Source organism: Pan troglodytes, chromosome 22 (genome assembly GCF_028858775.2).
Source record: "Pan troglodytes isolate AG18354 chromosome 22, NHGRI_mPanTro3-v2.0_pri, whole genome shotgun sequence".
NCBI lineage: Eukaryota > Metazoa > Chordata > Mammalia > Primates > Hominidae > Pan > Pan troglodytes.
In genome coordinates, this window is record NC_072420.2 from 19,516,307 (window position 1) to 19,536,080 (window position 19,774).

The following is a 19,774-nucleotide window of genomic DNA, read 5'->3' on the forward strand; positions in this document are numbered from 1 at the left end:
TAAAACATGGGCAGAATATCTGAATAGACATTTCTCAAAAGAAGACATACAAATGGACCAGGTGTAGTGGTTCACGCCTGTAATCCCAGCACTTTGGGAGGCTGAGTCAGGTGGATCATGAGGTCAGGAGTTCGAGACCAGCCTGGCCAATATGGTGAAACCCCATCTCTACTAAAAATTAAAAAGCCAGGCATGGTGGTGGGTGCCTATAACCTCAGCTACTTGGGAGGCTGAGACAGGAGAATTGCTTGAACCCGGGAGGCAGAGGTAGCAGTGAGCCCAGATAATGCCATTGCATTTCAGCCTGGGCGACAGAGTAAGACCTCAACTCAAAAAAAAAAAAAAAAAAAAAAAAAGACATACAAATGACAAACGAGCATATTAAAAATGGTCAACATCACTAAATGATATGGTTTGGCTGTGTCCCCATCCAAATTTCATCTTGAACTGTAGTTCCGATAATCCCCACATGTTTGGGAGGGACTTGGTGGGAAGTAATTGAATCATGAAGTCAGTTACCTCCATGCTCTTCTGTTGACAGTGAGTGAGTTCTTATGAGATCTCATAGTTTTATAGGGGCTTTTTCCCTCCTTCATTCTGCACTTGTCTCTTGCTTGTTGCCATGTAAGATGTGGCTTTGCTCTTCCTTTGTCTTCTGCAATGATGGTGAGGCCTCCCTAGCCTTGTTAAAGTGTGAGTCCATTAAGCCTCTTTTTTTCATAAGTTAGCTAATGTAGAGTAGGTCTTTAGTAGCAGCATGAGAACCAACTAGTACACTAATCATCAGAGATATGTAAATCCAAACCACAATGAGATATCACTTCACCCTTGTTAGAATGTCTGTTTTCAAAAAGATAAAAAGGAAATGCTGGTGAGGATGTGGAGAATGAGAATTCTTATACACTCTTGGTGAGAATGTAAATTAGTACAGCCATTATAAACAGTAGTATAAAGGTTCTTCAAAAAATTAAAAATATAAATACCATATGATCCAGTAATACCAATAAACGTATATCCAAAGGAAATTAAATCAGTATGTTGAAGAGGTATCTACATTTCTATGTTTGTTGAAACTGTTTTATTAATAAAGTCACCACAGTGATCTACATACATTTGGTTTTCTGAGAATGTGTTGAGAATACTGGTTATGCATCAAACAAATGGATTATGACATTGTGTCTAATTGACGTTACAAATCAATACAATTTACTAAAGAAGAATCACTAAGAATGCAGACTCTGGAGTGAGATTTCTTTAGTTTATAGCTAAATATATTTAATATCCATGAGCTTTGGGAACATGGGCTAACTAAGGAAACTTTCTTCACATTTCTTCTACCTTTAAAGTGGAAATAATTATAAGATATTCCTCATGGGGCTGTTATAATGATCAAATCTGACAATAGATGAAACACACTATAAAGATGCATACTATATTTTGAAAAATCAGTAAATTTTAATTATTTCCTTTTATTTAGTTGGATTTTTAAAAATAGAAATATTCTAAGCACAGAGTGTATGCAACTTGAATTTATTACTCTATGGCCTATCATGGAAACAGTGTTGTTATATGATACATTTATATAATTTTAAATATCATATCATACTGTGGTCCTAATCTAATATTCAAATCTCATAAACTATCATTTTTGTAGTTGTTTCACATTTTTAATTTAGAAACATCAAGGACTATTGCTTTGATGAGCTATTATATATTGCTTTTCTGTTAGGCTTAGTAAGCAAATATAATACTTCAGTAAAAATAATGATAAACTATTTCTTTCAATGATTTGAAAGTTGCCTGATATTTTGAGATAAAGTCTAGTATATCTTTTTTGAAACAGACAAACTGGGTCTTAAAATAAATCAGAACAATTATGCTGTTTATATTGGTGAGTTACATGAATCCACTTGGTAAATAATGAACAGATGTTCTACTAATCAAACTATACAGACACAATTTGCTTTTCTGACCTAAAGGCCACACCCAAGAAAAGCTGTTGCTCATTTTGTTCTTTCACTTGGGAAAAGGAAAGGAGAAATTTAATATTTCTCAAATGAATTGTTATCTTATTCCAGGAGCTTTTGAAAATGTAGCATTATATACAATATAGAATTTCTATATAAAATACAGAATATGACAATTCACAAAAACCCACCTTGCACATATTCAATCATATTTAATGCATATAGTATGCTGTGAGATGGTGATCTTAAATTTATTTCATAGATAGAAAGGAACCCAGAGTTGAAGTTACATGTCAAGGTGGTACATGTGTCTTCTGACTTCAGAACCACTAGTGTGTGTTCTCCCAACAAGCAGGAAGAGAGAAAGTGTCTTTCTATTCTCTTTTTTAAATTGTGTAACTTAAGGATTAACATTCCTGAGTTTAATATCCAATGCTATTACTTACTGGTTATGTAACTTTGGTTAGAATATTGAACTTTTATGTTCCTCTGTAAGATGGGATACTAATTGAACCTCCTTCTGTAGGCATTTGTGACTGCCTATGAGCTAAATCATGTACAGTGTTTAGACGAGACCCCAGTACAATCAGCAGTCAGTACCTACCACATCTTATTATTATCATTTCCTTTTTGAAACCAAACTGTCAAAATTGTGAGTATCTTGGCAATGGAAAATTTTCAACTCTTCACAGTCATCCTTGAATCACTCTCAGACCATTTCATTAGGGCCTAATGGGAAATGTTCTTTTTCTGAGGCGACTCAGTAAACTCATGAATCTTTCCCTCAAACACACACACACACACACACACACACACACACCCCTATATAAAATGGAAGAATAGCCTTTCAATTAGAAAACACATAAAAAAGAAGATACAAAGAAAATATATGTAGCACTTATGAGATTAAGCCCAGTTTTTCATTAAAACATCTGCTCTTCAAGTTTCCATCCCTTGGCTCTCACTTAAGTATTTTATTTTCAACTTATGGAAGCAATTACTTGAATGCAAACTCCAGGGAAGTAAATGGCCGCAGCATATAGCTCATTCAATGTACCCTTTTGCATTATCTTATATACAAGGCACATTAGTTTTCAGGTTAGTAAAAATAATCTTAACTTCATATTTTTATTGCTTGTGGGAATTATTCCAAATGAAATAGCATGCACATTTCATTGTTTTACATGGTTTTTTTTTCTAGCATATATTTCATCTGGGGTTGCATAATGGAAAGATCTATTTTCTTCTAAAACCTTTTGTCGTAGTTTGAAAGGATCAACGGCTCCTCCCTGTGATTCAGTTTCACATGGCGATTTCCTATGAGCCCTGAAAACGTGGAACCTCAATGCATTTGTTTCTGCTTAAGAATTATAAATCTTCTTACTCTATTCTGTGATTATACCATCCCTTGACAATGGTTTTGCTAAAAGATTTTCAAAAGCCGAGTTCTGGGAGTAGAAGGAGGTTCAACTTTGAATGCTATTTTCTGATCAATTGGAGCTTCTTAATCCTCTTCCTTTACTGGACTGTGCTCTGGTAAATAGCTGTCAGCAAGGGAAGGAGTTCAATACCTGTGGGCCATGACCCACTTAAAGGCTTCCTCTTTTGGGAAAAAAATCCAAGACAGCCTTAAATGTCAGTATTCTCCTGGAATGCCCTTGTGTCAGCTTCAGGGGTTCAATTGCCATGCGTATCTATAAATTCCAGCCTTTTCAAATAAAATACTGGAAGTTATTACATCTGTCAGGTGAAGCAGAGGTAAATGCAAGCCTTGAATATAAAGATTTGGTTCATATATACACCGTCAACAATAAGAAAGCCAGACAGGCCTTCTAATATTTGGACATACATGATACATTCTTCAGTTGTGTATGATATTCATTAAAAATTGGCTGATTATTCTTATCCTACCCATTTTAAGATAATCCACAATTAATCACTGGCCAAGCATTACAATGCAATGTTCTATCAAATTTATGCAAAAGATTCTCTTTTTTTAAAAAATACACTGAATCCTCCCTTTTTATTTCAGATGTGGTGTTTTGTTAAGGATTTTATTGTAATACAGTTCTTCAGTTCCCTGAAAGTTTAGATATATGTAAAAACTCATTTCTTAATAAAAAGCCCATCATAAACATGAAAAGGGTAAAATGACATAATGTGACAAATGTTGCTATTAGCTTATCTATTGTTATGGAATTATTTTTACTGTACACAGTTCACCAAAAAATAAAAAACTGTCAAAAAGCTACTGAACTGTCTGTTTTTATTTTAGTGAATTGATCATAGATTTGTCTGCCCTTTTTTTTGAGTTGTTAATCAAATATAAAAACCAGTCATGATTTTGTGCAAAACTACAAATACATGCATTTTTAAAATGTAGAGACACTGAAAATAAAAGCCAATTTAATTCTCAGGAGGGATAAATCTTGGTTTCAGCAACAAGAAGCATTGAGGTATTTAAGCTGCTTTGGGGACAGCATTATAGAAGGGCAGAAGAGCCCTGTGTGCTTACATGAGCTCTGGTTTGTCTTTCTCTCTACAATTTTCTGCAATTACAAAATATATTTTGAGAAGAGCTTATGCTTTCTTGAACAGCTAACATGTTTCACTTGTTATTAAATTTACTTTTTCTCTCTTCTACTGTTTTCTATACTTTCCTGGTGGAAAAGGTTCAGTTTTTGTATGACTGTCCAAGATGAAAACAGAAGATACTACACATTTTTGACTCAGTGAGTTTAGAGCCAAAGATGATTGTCAATCAATGTCAAAGTTCACAGTCATGGCATGCATAAGACATGCATGACATGCATGCATAATTTTATGCATGCATAATTTTATGTATGCAAACGCAAACTTATGCATGCATAATTTTATTTTCTCATTGTGATTCTTGCTTCCAGTTGATGTGGTTCAATTCAAAAAAGATTCATTATGATTTTACCTGAGATCAATAGCTACCTCCGAATTGTTTGGAAATCAATGCAGGACTGAGAAACTACCTTCCACATTGTGTTCTTGGGGAGATATTAGCTAGTGGCAGGTGAGCTTATGTTTATGTGATGGCACCTGCGAGTACATAGAGGTTGAATATGTTAGTAACATATTTAAGGCATACTCAAAACTTAGGGATTCCTTGAGTCTACAATTTCATAAGCATGGTTTGTTAAAATTAGCACCACAAAGGTTTAAGGAATAAAAACAACTTTCTCAAGTTATTTTTTACTTATAACTCAATGTATACACACACATAAGCAAACACACAAAGCAAACATAATGTAATATTAAAATTAGGCTGGGTATGGCAGCTCACGCCTGTAATCCCAGCACTTTGGGAGGCCGAGGTGGGCTGACATATTCAGCCCAAAAGCTCTAGACCAGCCTACACAACATGGCGAAACCATGTCTCTACAAAAAATAAAAAAATAATATCCGGGCATGGTGGTGGGCACCTGTGGTCCCAGCTACCTGAGAGGCTGAGGTGGGAGAATCACTGGAGCCCTGGATGGGATGTTGAGGCTGAAGTGAGCTGTGACAGCATCAGTACACTCCAGCCTGTCTCAAGAAAAACAAAGAGATTCAATACAATATTTTGAACTGGAATGTTACAAACTGAATAGGAATATGGATAAAGATGAACTAATCGATGACAATTTCAATATGAGCCAATAGAAATCATTTTATTTAACAGCTTTATTGAGTTACAATTAATATAGAAAAACTGCACATATTTAATGTGTGCAATTTGATGAGTTTGGACGAAGGTAAATATCTGTGGTAACATTATCAAAACCAAGGTAATAGGCATATCCAACATCTCTCAAAGTTTCCTTGTGTCCCTCTCATTGTTTTTGTAGTATGAACATGTAACATAAGATCTACCATCTTAACAAAGTTTGAAGTGCACAATACTGCATTTTAACTATAAGGACTGTTATACAGCATATTTCTAGAGCTTACTCATCTAGCACAACTGAAACTTTATATCTTTTGAACAACTGCCACAGTTTATAAACAACCCCACATTTTTAATTTTGCAACGTCACATGTCAATCCCTTTAAAATTTTTTTTGTATTGATGTGTCAGTTTTGTTGTCTTCCCTCTAAGTTGAAAACTACCAGCCTCTAATTTAAATCCAGGCATCTGGATCTCTCAAAAATCGCACAAAATAAATGTGATTATATTTCCATGAGGGCCCTCCAGATATTCATAAACACGTGTCATGCTCTCCACCCCATATCTCTGCTTTTCTAATGTATTAGTCAGTGTTCTCCAGAGAAACAGAACCAACAGAATGTGTGTATGTGTGCACATGCATGCACATGTGCATATACACACATATATACAGAAACATATTTATTTTAAGGCTTGCCTGATTATGGAAGCTGGCAAATACAAAATCTGCAGGGTACACTGGCAGCCTGGAGAGTCAATGATGCAGTTCACATCTAAAGGCCATCAAGACTGGAGATTTAGAGATGAGCTTATTTTGCAGTTTATGCAGCTCCCTCAAAAAATTAAAAATAGAACTACTGTATGATTCAGCAATCCCACTTTCAGGTAAATATCCAAAAGAATTGGAATTCAGATCTCTAAGAGATATCTGCACTCCTATATTCATTGCAACATTATTCACAATGGCTAAGATATGGAAACAATCCAAGGGTCCATCACAGTGAATGAACAAAGAAAATCTGGTATATATGTGTATAATATGAGTAAGACTCAAAAGAGAAGGAAATCCTGCCATTTGAGACTACATGGATTAACTTGAAGGACATAATGCTAAATGAAATTAGCCAATCACAGAAGGACAAATTCTGCAATATTCCACCTGTATGAAGTATCTGTAAGAGTTAAACTCATGGGAGCAGAGCATATGATATTTGCCAGGGGCTAAGGGTAACAAGCAAATTCATAGTTATTTTTACTTTGATTTATTGAGATCTAGTTGTCAAAGGACAATATGTGAATATTGGAAATTAAATACTAGAAAATTTAAACTTTAATTTTGCAACAATGGAGACAATATCATATAAGAAACTCAATTTATAAAGCTCCAGAGGATACTCATGCTTGTAATATAACCCCTAATTTGAAATGTAGACATTTTGAAAATGCTTTTGTAGAAAAATTGCCTAGATGTTGAATGCATCATTTCTTCCTTGCTAACGTGATATTCTTTTGTACACTGATGAGATGTTTCCTTCCATAAGGATTCCAACTAAGTTCTTCAAATAGAAAGAAGTATTTTCTTTTGCCCTGAAGCCATTTTAATATGTGTATTAGTTAGGGTTCTGCAGAGAAGCAGAACCAATAGGATATATATAGAGATATATAAAAGGAGATTCATTATGAAATTGGTTCAAGCAAATACAAAGGCTGAGAAGTCCCGTGATATGCCAGTGAGCAAACTGGAGAACCAGGAAAGCCAGTGGTATAATTCAGTCTGAGTCAAAGGCTCAGAACAGGAGGAGCCAATGGTGTAACTCTTAGTCCCAGTACAAAGCCAAGAGTCTGAGAGGGGAGGGGCTGCTGGTATAAGTGCCATAGTCTAAAGGCTGGAGGATCACAAGCTCCAACGTCCAAGAGCAGAAGATGGAGAAAATGAATTTGCCCTTCCTCTGCCTTTTTGTGCTATCTTGGGCCTCACAGATTGGATAATGCCTGTTCTCATTGGTAAGGGCAGATCTTCTTTACTCAATCTACTGATTCAAAAGCTAATCTATTCCAGAAACATCCTCACAGACACATCCCAAAATAATATTGTATTAGCTATCTGGTGTTCCTTAGCCAAGTCAAGTTGACACACAAATTTAACTATCACAGTATGTGATATAGCTTGGCTGTGTCCCCACCCAAATCTCATCTTGAATTGTGGGTCCCCTAATCCCCGTGGGTCATGGGTGGGACCCAGTGGGAAGTATCTGAATCATGGGGGCAGTTACCCTCATGCTATTCTTGTGATAGTGAGTGAGTTCACACGAGATCTGATGGTTTTATAAGGGTTTTTTCCTCCCTTCACTCCTGCCACCATGTGAAGAAGGACCTGTTTGCTTCCCCTTCCACCATGGTTGTAAGTTTCATGAGGCTTCCCCAGCCATGTGGGACTATTAGTCAACTAAACCTCTTTCCTTTATAAACTACCCTGTCTTGGGTATGTTTTTATTAGTAGCATGAGAATGGACTAATACAGTGTGAAAATACATAGCTTTTCTTAGGGGCATAGGAGATAGACAAATTTTAATGTTCTGATAAAGCTCTGTTATTGTCAACGAAATGACATAATCATAGTCCTTTATGGAAAGCCATTACACAGGTTCTAGGTATTTTTTCATCAACATTAGACTTACATGAAAAATATATCTGCAGTTAGGAAATATTTAGGCTGATGAAGTTAGGACCTGTACTTGCAAGAAATATCAGGCCTTCAGTTTCTAAATTCCTATTAATAAGCTCTCTAGATGTGGGAATTATATATTTATCAAATTTTACTTCTGAACATTAGCTCTTTGCAGAGGTTTTGAACTTTGCTCTTTACAAGGAAAATGTCTACTTACCCTTCATTCCTGTTGTCAGGGAGGAGAAGACCTCCTTGAGTTCCTCAGCAAAGAAATCTAGTTTTAGGTTAGCTATCAACAGTGACAATCAGCGAGTTTGGGGGAAATACGTGTAATAATTAACTCCCTAAAACTATTTTAGAAGAGAAGGGATAACAAGTAATTGTAACTAATTTTAACAATTGCGAGGATGAAACCAAATCAAAAAGGAAATAGGAGTGAAAATGTCCCTCCTTGCATAGTATTGTATAGCAATCTAGATAACACTTGATTTGGTTTCCTCAGAACAATTAAATTCTGGCACCTTGTAGGTTACTAAGATGACTAAACCAATGCTCTTGCAAATGATTTAAAGTAAAATAAATTCCGTGAGTAAAATTATATGAATCTAATTAACATGGGAAGTAAATCCTTTAATTAGAAAAGTCAAATAATTATTTTTCTTCAAAGAAATGAAATTACTGCAATTACTTTTTTGAATAGATAATACAGAATTATTTAATAGATAATTTTAAGGTGCCCACAAGGCAGGAATTTAAGTAGTGAGTAAAATATTTACAGGGGATTCAGGGATTAACTTTCTCCTTTGGGAGATTCCTTAGAACTTCAGCCTTCATTTACAAATCCTAAAATAGAATGATTGTCTAATGTCAGCGTTTCACTGAACAACTACATAGGCAAATTTATTTTTATCTAAGAAGTGAAATAATTACTCGCATAGGTTCTTAAGTTACTTATTAAAATGATGTTATTTATAATTCATGTTAATTAAACACATACACACAAAGCCCACTTATTTTGCCAGTTACATTTCTCAATATTCAGGACATTTCAATTGAACTACAAGTTTTAGAGGGAATTTGAGACTAGATCTGAAGAGGGCTACCTAGTTTCCTAAATTTCAGTAAGATATTTAAACCACTAAATTAAGATAATCTAAAAATAGCATGAGGAAACAGTGCAAATATTAAGCAAGACTCTTACTATGAAGCTAGTTAGAATAGTTAATTAGAGCTGTATATTATTCATTAATGTAAATCACATATAAATAATTTAATACATAAGTAGTGCTACTACTGATTATAAAAGTAATCAAAGCATACACTTGGAATAAATGTATTATCCTTGATACATATGTTCAAACTCAATAAAGATTTTCAGAAATGTATATCTTCCTTTTACAAAGTTATGAGTAATTATTTCAAACGACAGGTAACTTCCTTTTTAGGTAAGATACGCTGTTCTAGAAAATAAGATGTAGAAAGAGCCTCAATTCAGCAGTCAATACCCAAATTTAAATTTTCTATAGTGAATTCCATAACATTTAGGCAATAGAATGTTAGGTTTAAAAAAGTGGACTCTGTTATTAGACAGAGAGACATTTGAATTTGTTCTTTGCCCCTTACTGTGTGACCTTCAGTAAAGTACTTGACCTATCTAAGCCTCAATTTCCTATTGTGAAATGCATAGTAATTGTAACAATTTGGTAGACTGTTGAAATAATTGAAATAATTATATGTAACTTGCTCAGCATAGTGCTTACCGAGTATCTTAACATATGCGGTCTGTTATTATCATAGTAATTTTTCATACAGACTTAGACAAGAAAAATGAAAGACAGCATGTGAATGGTGTCAGTCTTAAAATATTTGAGGCTTTCATATTTAATTAGGCCAGAAAAAATATTGGAGACACGTGCGTTTCTCACCTACCCCAACTTCCTTGGGAGAAATGAAGTTGTGCTAAACCTCTTTATAAAGGAAAAGCAACTTCTTACGTTGGAGTGGGTGCTGATGGGGACTTGTCATTAAAAACCCTAGATAGTATGCTATGTACAGGAGATCACTTAAGTTTCAATGTGTGATTATCTTTCCAGGAAGTTTAGGAATGCAAAGCGACGTATAATGTTTGATTTGTGAAACTAACAATCTTATAGTAGTTATTAATAATGCAATAGAGTTTAAAATCCTGTAGCAAAAAATTTTGTTTCTGCAAGAAGATAAAGCAGTTGGGCTAATAAGAAATGGGCTCCCACTTCTAATAGGAAGTCCTTGATTTCAGCAAGAAGGCAACAACCTAAGCCTTCTACTTCTAGGGGATATTTGTTGGTAAGAAGGAGGTGACGATTTCTAAAAACCACTAAAAATGGCCGAATCCTCATCAATAGATGGACACATAATTGACATAATCTACTTTTGTTGTTTAAATTCTGTGGCCTGAGCACTTAGATAACTTTTGAATAACCAACTGATTTTGGGAGCCCAGAAACTTTTGAGCATAATTCTAGAAAAATGAACATCATCTCCATCCGTTGTTATACCCTTTAGTAAGAGAGATCCTTATTCAGACTGAGCGTATACTGCATTGAGACGAAGGCCAGGAGGTTAGTGTAAGTGTGCTTGGTGCTACCATTTCCTTCTTTGTCCACTAATCAGAAATAAAATGACATAATTTTTGATAGCCTTATATTAAGGTATAAGGAGGATTGAGGTTAAGGCATTCTTCACATTTATTTTGTCATTTAGCTAACTCAGACACCATCTGGAAGGAGCTGTTGGAACCTTGTGCATGAATGAAAAAAATAATTGAGGAATTAGGGAGCTCAAGCATTCTTTGGTAAGTCACAAAGTGGTATATTTGGGAAGGCATGACAAAGCTTACTTTTGGCATCTATCTTCAGGGTGGGAAATTTTCGTTCTTTTAGACTATATTCAGTCAGTTTAGTCAATTTACTCATATTGAATGCACACTATGCCAGAACTGTGTTAGGTCTTTGAGGTTTCAAGAATCTCAAGTGGTTCTCAAATAGATGAAATTCAGCAATGGTTGCTGGATATCTTTTAATCAAAGGCAGAAGTAGAACTCCAGAGGAGTTACGGTTGTTTTCACAAAGTGGTCGGACAAAGTGTTTCCATTCATGAAATTTCTGACACGGGGTAGCTGCTAGACTTGTGAGAGATGAGCCTGTCACTAACAATAGAAAATATTAGAGTCAACATTTTACTGCAAAAACTATGTATTTCACAGCCACAGAATGGATTAAGCGTTAGTTCTAACAATGTCTCCATAACACCCGTAGAAGAGAATCTCAACCCTAACAGACCCATGGTACTTTTCCCAAAATAAAATTCCTGGTTGGAGAACACATGCAGACTGCTACACAGCTGCCAAAAATACCATGAGCAACTATTTCTTTTGATCATGTGAGTTTTCTAAAGTGAAAAATATATCTTATGATGATTATATCATTTTAATTTTCATGAAATAAAATTTGTCTTTTTAATTTTGTTGTTATTTATTCTTTGTCTTGTTTCTTTGATAGTAAAGATACTCTCATTAGCTTTCTTCTAGGACCTTCATAGTCTAGCATTTACGTTTAAGTCAATGATGTGTCTTTGATTGTGCTTTTGTATATGTATATGGTGTGTATAGGTATATAAAGTGTACAAGGTCAAGTTTAGTTTTATTCCATGTGGATATTCATTTACTCCAGCATTATGGTTGCAATAAATTTTCCCCCAGTTAATTTGATGCATTTATAAAAATCAACTTATCTTATAAGGGTGCATCCATTTCTGGACTCTTTAATCTGTTCCAGTTTTCAACAGGTCTACTCTCTTTTTTTTTCTTTTTCTTTTGAGACAGAGTCTTGCTCTGTCACCCAGTCTGGAGTGCAGTGGCACAATCTTGGCTCATTGCAACCTCTGCCTCCCAAGTTCAAGTGATTCTCATGACTCAGCCTCTCGAGTAGCTGGGACTGCAGAGGCGCACCATCATGCCTGGCTAATTTTTGTATTTTTAGTAGAGAGAGGGTTTCACCATGTTGGCCAGGCTAGTCTCGAACTCCTGGCCTCAAGTGATCCACCTGCCTCATCCTCCCAAAGTGCTGGGATTATAGGCAAATGTGTCTACTCTTAAGTCAATATCTCATGTCTTGGTTACTGTTTCTTTAAAGCAAATGCATATGTCTAATAATTAAAATGCTACAAATGTGTTGATTTATTTTCATAATTTTTGGTCTTATTCTAGAATGTTTACTTTTCATATAAATTTTACAATTGACTTGTCAAAGTATGCTGGTATTTTCATGGGAATTGTTTTAAATATATCAATAAATCTAAGAAGAACTATTGATTCTTCAGACTTGTTACTTCTCTGTGAACATGATACATCTCTCCATTTATTTTGATTATCTAAAATTGGCTCAGAGAAGTTTTGTAATTTTCAGTGTAAAGGTCTCACACATAATTAATTAAATTTATTTCTAGGAATGTTGTTTGATGCTATAATACATGAATTTTTAAAAACCAGTAGTTTATTAATAGCTTATAATAATACTATCGATTTTTATATTTTCATATTTTATTCTGTTGTTTAAATATTACTCATTATGTAGGTAGTTTCTTGGTAATTTCTTTTTTATATGTAGATTATCACGTTCTCTGAGAGAGATATAATTTTGCCACTTTCCTGTATTTATGGCTTATATATATTTTTCTGCCTCATTGCATTGGATTGAACCTCTAGAGCAATATGGAAAATGAGTTGTCAGAGAAAATATTCTCAGTGTTAATGAGAATGAGTTCAATATTTCACCATTAAATGTAGTCTTAACAGTAGGTTTTTTTTTTTGGATACCATTTTCTTCTGTTGTATCAGTTGCTCATAAGTCTTATTCTGAATTATTAAATTTAGTCATTTTTTCTTTCTCTATTGAGTGGAACACAAGACTTTTCTTTCTCTTTCTATTTATGTAGTACATTCAGCAGTTCATTGAATAAACTCGTATGATAGTACCCATAATGTTTTACCTAAGTTATTCGATTATTTATCTGTACTGTGCAGTAATCAGAGTTCTGCAAATAAACAGAAACAATAGAATGTTTGTGTCTGTAGAAAGAGATTTGTTTTAAAGAATTGGCTCACCCGATTGTGGAGGCTAGCAAATGCAAACTCTGCAGGGTGGGCTGGCAGGTGGGAGACCCAGAGGAGAGTTCATGCTGCAGTTCAAAGGCAAAGACTATCTGCTGTAGAATTCCTCTCACTCATGTGAGGTGTATCTATTGTTCTATTCAGTCACCTTCAACTGATTGGATGAGACTCATCCACATAATGAAGGACCCAATGCTTTACTCAAAGTTCACTGAGTAAATGTTAATCTCATCTAAAAACACAGAAACATCCATGATAATCTTTGACCACACATCTGGGCACTGTTGACACCTAAAATTAACCATACATATTATTGCTATTTCCTTCAATGGCTGTGAATTCACCATGTTTTACACTTTAATTATATACTATTTTTATTTGACAGTTCACCTTGAAATCAGCCTGATTTCCCCATAGAACTGATGTTTATGGTTTTCCTTGAATGAACATAGAAATTTACCTTCCTTGTCTTAGAGCTTGAAAAAATTACATTTGTCTTATCTTAGTTCCTTTCTCAGCAAATCGACCATCAGGTTTCCTGACAGTATCAAGGAACTGAAACTTACCAGATCACTGCATCTGGCCAATGAAACGTAAGATCTCCATCCATCACAATTGCCTAACAGACCACCTGCTACCCATTGACCAACTCCTCTTTCGTACACTTCCCTAATTTCTGTTTTTCGACATGTAGTTACATTTCTTCCCTGCTCTATAAACCCTTAATTTTAGTCACTTGAAGAAACGGATTTGAGATTAATCTTCCATTCTCCTTGACTGTAGCACTCACATAAAGCCTTCTTTCTTGGAAATACTCATTGTCTCAGTGATTGGCTTTCTGTGTGGTGAGCAAAATCCCTAGTGTTTCAGTAACAACTTAATAAAGCAGGATTTAAAAAAAATAAATGTGCTGTATGAATCTTGTAGCATGAATAGCAAGGAATTAAGAAAAACTAAAGTCCCCACACATATCCTTTTTCAGGAAGGGAAAATCAATATCTTACAATACAGTTTTCATTCTAAGAAATACTACACATTTTATGTTATAAGCAAAATTTTATGGAATAGTTTATGAAATAAAATTGAACCTCATAGTTTTAAATTTCTTTGTACAATAATGTTTCCTTTAGACACTTCCCCATCCTCCTTTTAACTATTTACTATATAATTTTTGTCATAACTTAAAGTCGATTTATTTTCAGTGCCTTTTAAAAGTTATCAACGATCTTTGGATACTATAGTTGCCCTGAGTTCAACTTCATGTTTTATAAAATAGGCACAATCTTCCTTTATGGGAGGAGGAGTTTCTTTCTATGTCTTTGGTTATCAGAATTAGAAAAACTGCCTTGATCAGCATATATTAAATTTTTTAAAGTTAAGTTTTTCACCGCTTGTGAGACTAATTTTATTGTATTCTTCACGTGATGATGATTATGATGTGACTTCAATTTACCCTTCCTAATGTGACTGTAAATTTTCATGTAATGAAAGAAGAGGCACAACCAAGATTACTGCATAGCATTGGTAACATGTAGAAAATATATTTCATATTTTGAGAAGAGATAAACTCTTAGCTCTCAAGGTCACGGAATGCTGACAGTTAATTGGTCTTTTGAGAAATAAAATCTTGAAAGAAGACTAAAAATTGCATTCAAGTATTACTCAAGATTGTGTATAATAGCAATATGAAAACACAATGTGGTAAATTATAATTAATTATAATTGTTTGTTTCTACAAATCATTGCTACATACAAGAAAGTGTGATGTAGACTAGTAATTTATGCTTGGAATTGCTATTTTTTTAACTACCTGTCCAATAAAGGTTTACTTCAGGAGGGTATATTACACCTAGAAGAAAATTTATTTAATTAGATAAATCACTATTAGACATAATCAAGCAAATATTGTGTTTGTAAATGGCCATATATAAGGAAGGAACACCATTATATTTGAATAACATTGTTAAAATAAAATAAAATAAAACTTTTGGAACATTTAAGCAGACTTTATTAAAAATATTTTTAAGATATTGAGAATTTGAACATGGCCTATGAAAAATAAAAAGCAGAAGTGCAAGCAAGAAAACAGTTGTGCAAGTGGCTTTCAAAAAAAATTGCTTGCTTAAAGAGTTTGGTTTGTAGAGCATCAAGAAAATCACTCATTTAAGATTCACCAAGGTTGAAATGAAGGAAAAAAAAATTTTAAGGGCAGCCAGAGAGAAAGGTCAGGTTACCCACAAAGGGAAGCCCATCAGACTAACAATGGATCTCTCAGCAGAAACTCTACAAGCCAGAGAGAGTGAGGGCCAATATTCAACATTCTGAAAGAAAAGAATTTTCAATCCAGAATTTCATATCCACCCAAACTAAGCTTCATAAGAGGAGAAATAAAATCCTTTACAGACAAGTAAATGCTGAGAGACTTTGTCAAATCTCTCACATAATTTTTTAACATATTTAGCATGATTAATTTAACAATATTAAACTTACATGTAAATGGGCTAATTGCCTCAATTAAAAGACACAGACTGGCAAATTGGATAAAGAGTCAAGACCCATCGGGGTGCTGTATTCAGGAGACCCATTTCATGTGCAAAAACACACATAGGCTCAAAATAAAGGGATGGAGGAATATTTACCAAGCAAATGGAAAGCAAAAAAAAAAAAAAAAAAAGCGGGGGGCGGGGGTTGCAATCCTAGTCTCTGATAAAACAGACTTTAAACCAACAAAGATCAAAAAAGACAAAGAAGGGCATTACCTCATGGTAAAGGGATCAATGCATCAAGTAGAGCTAACTATCCTAACTATATATACACCCAATATAGGAGCACCCAGATTCATAAAGCAAGTTCTCAGAGACCTACAAGAGACCTAGACTCCCACACAATAATAGTGGGAGACTTTAACACCTCACTGTCGCTATTAGAGAGATCGAGACAGAAAATTAACACGGATATTCAGGACTTGAACTCAGCTCAGGACCAAGCAGACCTAATAGACATCTACAGAACTCTCCACCCCAAATCAACAAAATATACATTCCTCTCAGCACCACATCACACTTATTCTAAAATCAACCACGTAATTGGAAGTAAAACACTCCTCAGCAAATGCAAAAGAATGGAAATCATGACAAATTGTCTCTCATACCACAGTGCAATCAAATTAGAACTCAGGATTAAGGAACTCATTCAAAACCACACAACTACATGAAAACTGAACAACCTGCTCCTGAATGACTACTGCATAAATAACGAAAATAAGGCAGAAATAAAGAAGTTCTTTGGCCAGGCGTGGTGGCTCACGGCTGTAATCCCAGCACTTTGGGAAGCCGAGGTGGGTGGATCACGAGGTCAGGAGGTGGAGACCATCCTGACTAACACAGTGAAACCCTGTCACTACTAAAAATACAAAAAATTAGCCGGGCATGTGGTGGGCGCCTGTAGTCCCAGCTACTCGGGAGGCTGAGACAGGAGAATGGCATGAACCCGGGAGGCAGAGCTTGCAGTGAGCTGAGATCGTGCCACTGAACTCCAGCCTGGGTGACAGAGTGAGACTCTGTCTCAAAAAAAAGAGAAAAAAAGAAAAAGAAAAAGTTCTTTGAAACCCATGAGAACAAAGACACAATGTACCAGAATCTCTGGGACACAGCTATACCAGTGTTTAGAGAGAAATTTATAGCACTAAATGCCCAGAGGAGAAAGTGGGAAAGATCTAAAATCGACACCCTAACATCACAATTAAAAGAACTAGAGAAGCAAGAGCAAACGTATTTAAAAGCTAGCAGAAGACAAAAAATAACTAAGATCAGAGCAGAACTGAAGGAGATAGAGACACGAGAAACCCTTCAAAAAAATCAATGAATCCAGGAGCTGGTTTTTTGAAAAGTTTAACAAAATAGATAGACTGCTAGCCAGATTCATAAAGAAGAGAGAGAAGAATCAAATAAACACAATAAAATATGATAAAGGGGATATCACCACCAACCCCACAGAAATACAAACTACCATCAGAGAATAGTATAAACATCTCTATGCAAATAAACTAGAAAATCTGGAAGAAATGGATAAATTCCTGGACACATACACCCCTGCAGGACTAAACCAGGAAGAAGTCAAATCCCTGAATAGACCAATAACAATTTCTGAAATTGAGGCAGTAATTAATAGCCTACCAACCAAAAAAAGCCCAGGACCAGATGGATTCACAGCCAATTTCTACCAGAGGTACAAAGAGGAGCTGGTACCATTCCTTCTGAAACTCTTACAAACAATAGAAAAAGAGGCACTCCTCCCTAACTCATTTCTTGAGGCCAGCATCATCCTTTTACCAAAACCTGGCAGAGACACAAGAAAAGAAGAAAATTTTAGGCCAATATCCCTGATGAACATCGATGCGAAAATCCTCAATAAAATACAGGCAAAACGAATACAGCAGCACATCAAAAAGCTTATCCACCATGATCAATTCGGCTTCATCCCTGGGATGCAAGGCTGGTTCAGCATACACAAATCAATAACTGTAATCCATCACATAAACAGAACCAATGACAAAAACCACATGATTATCTCAATAGATGCAGAAAAGGCCTTGAATAAAATTCAACACCCCTTCATGCAAAAAACTCTCAATAAACTAGATACTGATGGAACGTATCTCAAAATAATAAGAGCTATTTATGACAAACCCACAGCCAATATCATACAGAGTGGGAAAAAGCTGGATGTATTCCCTTTGAAAACCGGCACAAGACAGGGATGCCCTCTCTCACCACTCCTATTCAACACAGTGTCGGAAGTTCTTGCCAGGGAAATCAGGCAAGAGAAAGGAATAAAGGGTATTCAAATAGGAAGAGAGGGAGTCAAATTGTCTCTGTTTGCAGATGAAATCATTGTGTATTTAGAAAACCCCATTGTCTTTTGGTTCCATATGAACTTTAAAGTAGTTTTTTCCAATTCTGTGAAGAAAGTCATTGGTAGCTTGATGGGGATGGCATTGAATCTGTAAATTACCTTGGGCAGTATGGCCATTTTCACGATATTGATTCTTCCTACCCATGAGCAAGGAATGTTCTTCCATTTGTTTGTATCCTCTTTTATTTCCTTGAGCAGTGGTTTGTAGTTCTCCTTGAAGAGGTGCTTCACATCCCTTGTAAGTTGGATTCCTAGGTATTTTATTCTCTTTGAAGCAATTGTGAATGCCAAGTCAATCCTAAGCCAAAAGAACAAAGCTGGAGGCATCACACTACCTGACTTCAAACTATACTATAAGGCTACAGTAACCAAAACAGCATGGTACTGGTACCAAAACAGAAATATAGATCAATGGAACAGAACAGAGCCCTCAGAAATAATGCCGCTTACCTACAACTATCTGATCTTTGACAAACCTGAGAAAAACAAGCAATGGGGAAAGGATTCCCTATTTAATAAATGGTGCTGGGAAAACTGGCTAGCCATATGTAGAAAGCTGAAACTGGATCCCTTCCTTACACCTTATACAAAAATCAATTCAAGATGGATTAAAGATTTAAACGTTAGACCTAAAACCATAAAAACCCTAGAAGAAAACCTAGGCATTACCATTCAGGACATAGGCGTGGGCAAGGACTTCATGTCCAAAACACCAAAAGCAATGGCAACAAAAGCCAAAATTGACAAATGGGATCTAATCAAACTAAAGAGCTTCTGCACAGCAAAAGAAACTACCATCAGAGTGAATAGGCAACCTACAACATGGGAGAAAATTTTCGCAACCTACTCATCTGACAAAGGGCTAATATCCAGAATCTACAGTGAACTCAAACAAATTTACAAGAAAAAAACAAACAACCCCATCAAAAAGTGGGCGAAGGACATGAACAGGCACTTCTCAAAAGAAGACATTTATGCAGCCAAAAAACACATGAAAAAATGCTCATCATCACTGGCCATCAGAGAAATGCAAATCAAAACCACTATGAGATATCATCTCACACCAGTTAGAATGGCAATCATTAAAAAGTCAGGAAACAACAGGTGCTGGAGAGGATGTGGAGAAATAGGAACACTTTTACACTGTTGGTGGGACTGTAAACTAGTTCAACCATTGTGGAAGTCAGTGTGGCGATTCCTCAGGGATCTAGAACTAGAAATACCATTTGACCCAGCCATCCCATTACTGGGTATATACCCAAATGACTATAAATCATGCTGCTATAAAGACACATGCACACGTATGTTTATTGCGGCATTATTCACAATAGCAAAGACTTGGAACCAACCCAAATGTCCAACAATGATAGACTGGATTAAGAAAATGTGGCACATATACA

The 19,774-nt window shown here is 35.4% G+C and overlaps 1 protein-coding gene across 2 annotated transcripts in view; it reads right to left on the reverse strand.

Annotated features, from left to right (window-relative positions):
* TMPRSS15 (transmembrane serine protease 15) overlaps positions 1-19,774 on the reverse strand; it is a 214,670-nt gene that overhangs the window by 173,889 nt on the left and 21,007 nt on the right. Inside the window, exon 1 of one of the 2 annotated variants that reach the window (NM_001428064.1) lies at positions 13,455-13,559. The exons of the other annotated variant lie outside the window; for it this stretch is intronic. The gene's annotated coding sequence lies outside the window, so the exon portion shown is untranslated. Of the gene's footprint in view, positions 1-13,454; positions 13,560-19,774 lie in introns of those variants that run through there. 2 annotated transcript variants of the gene reach the window in all.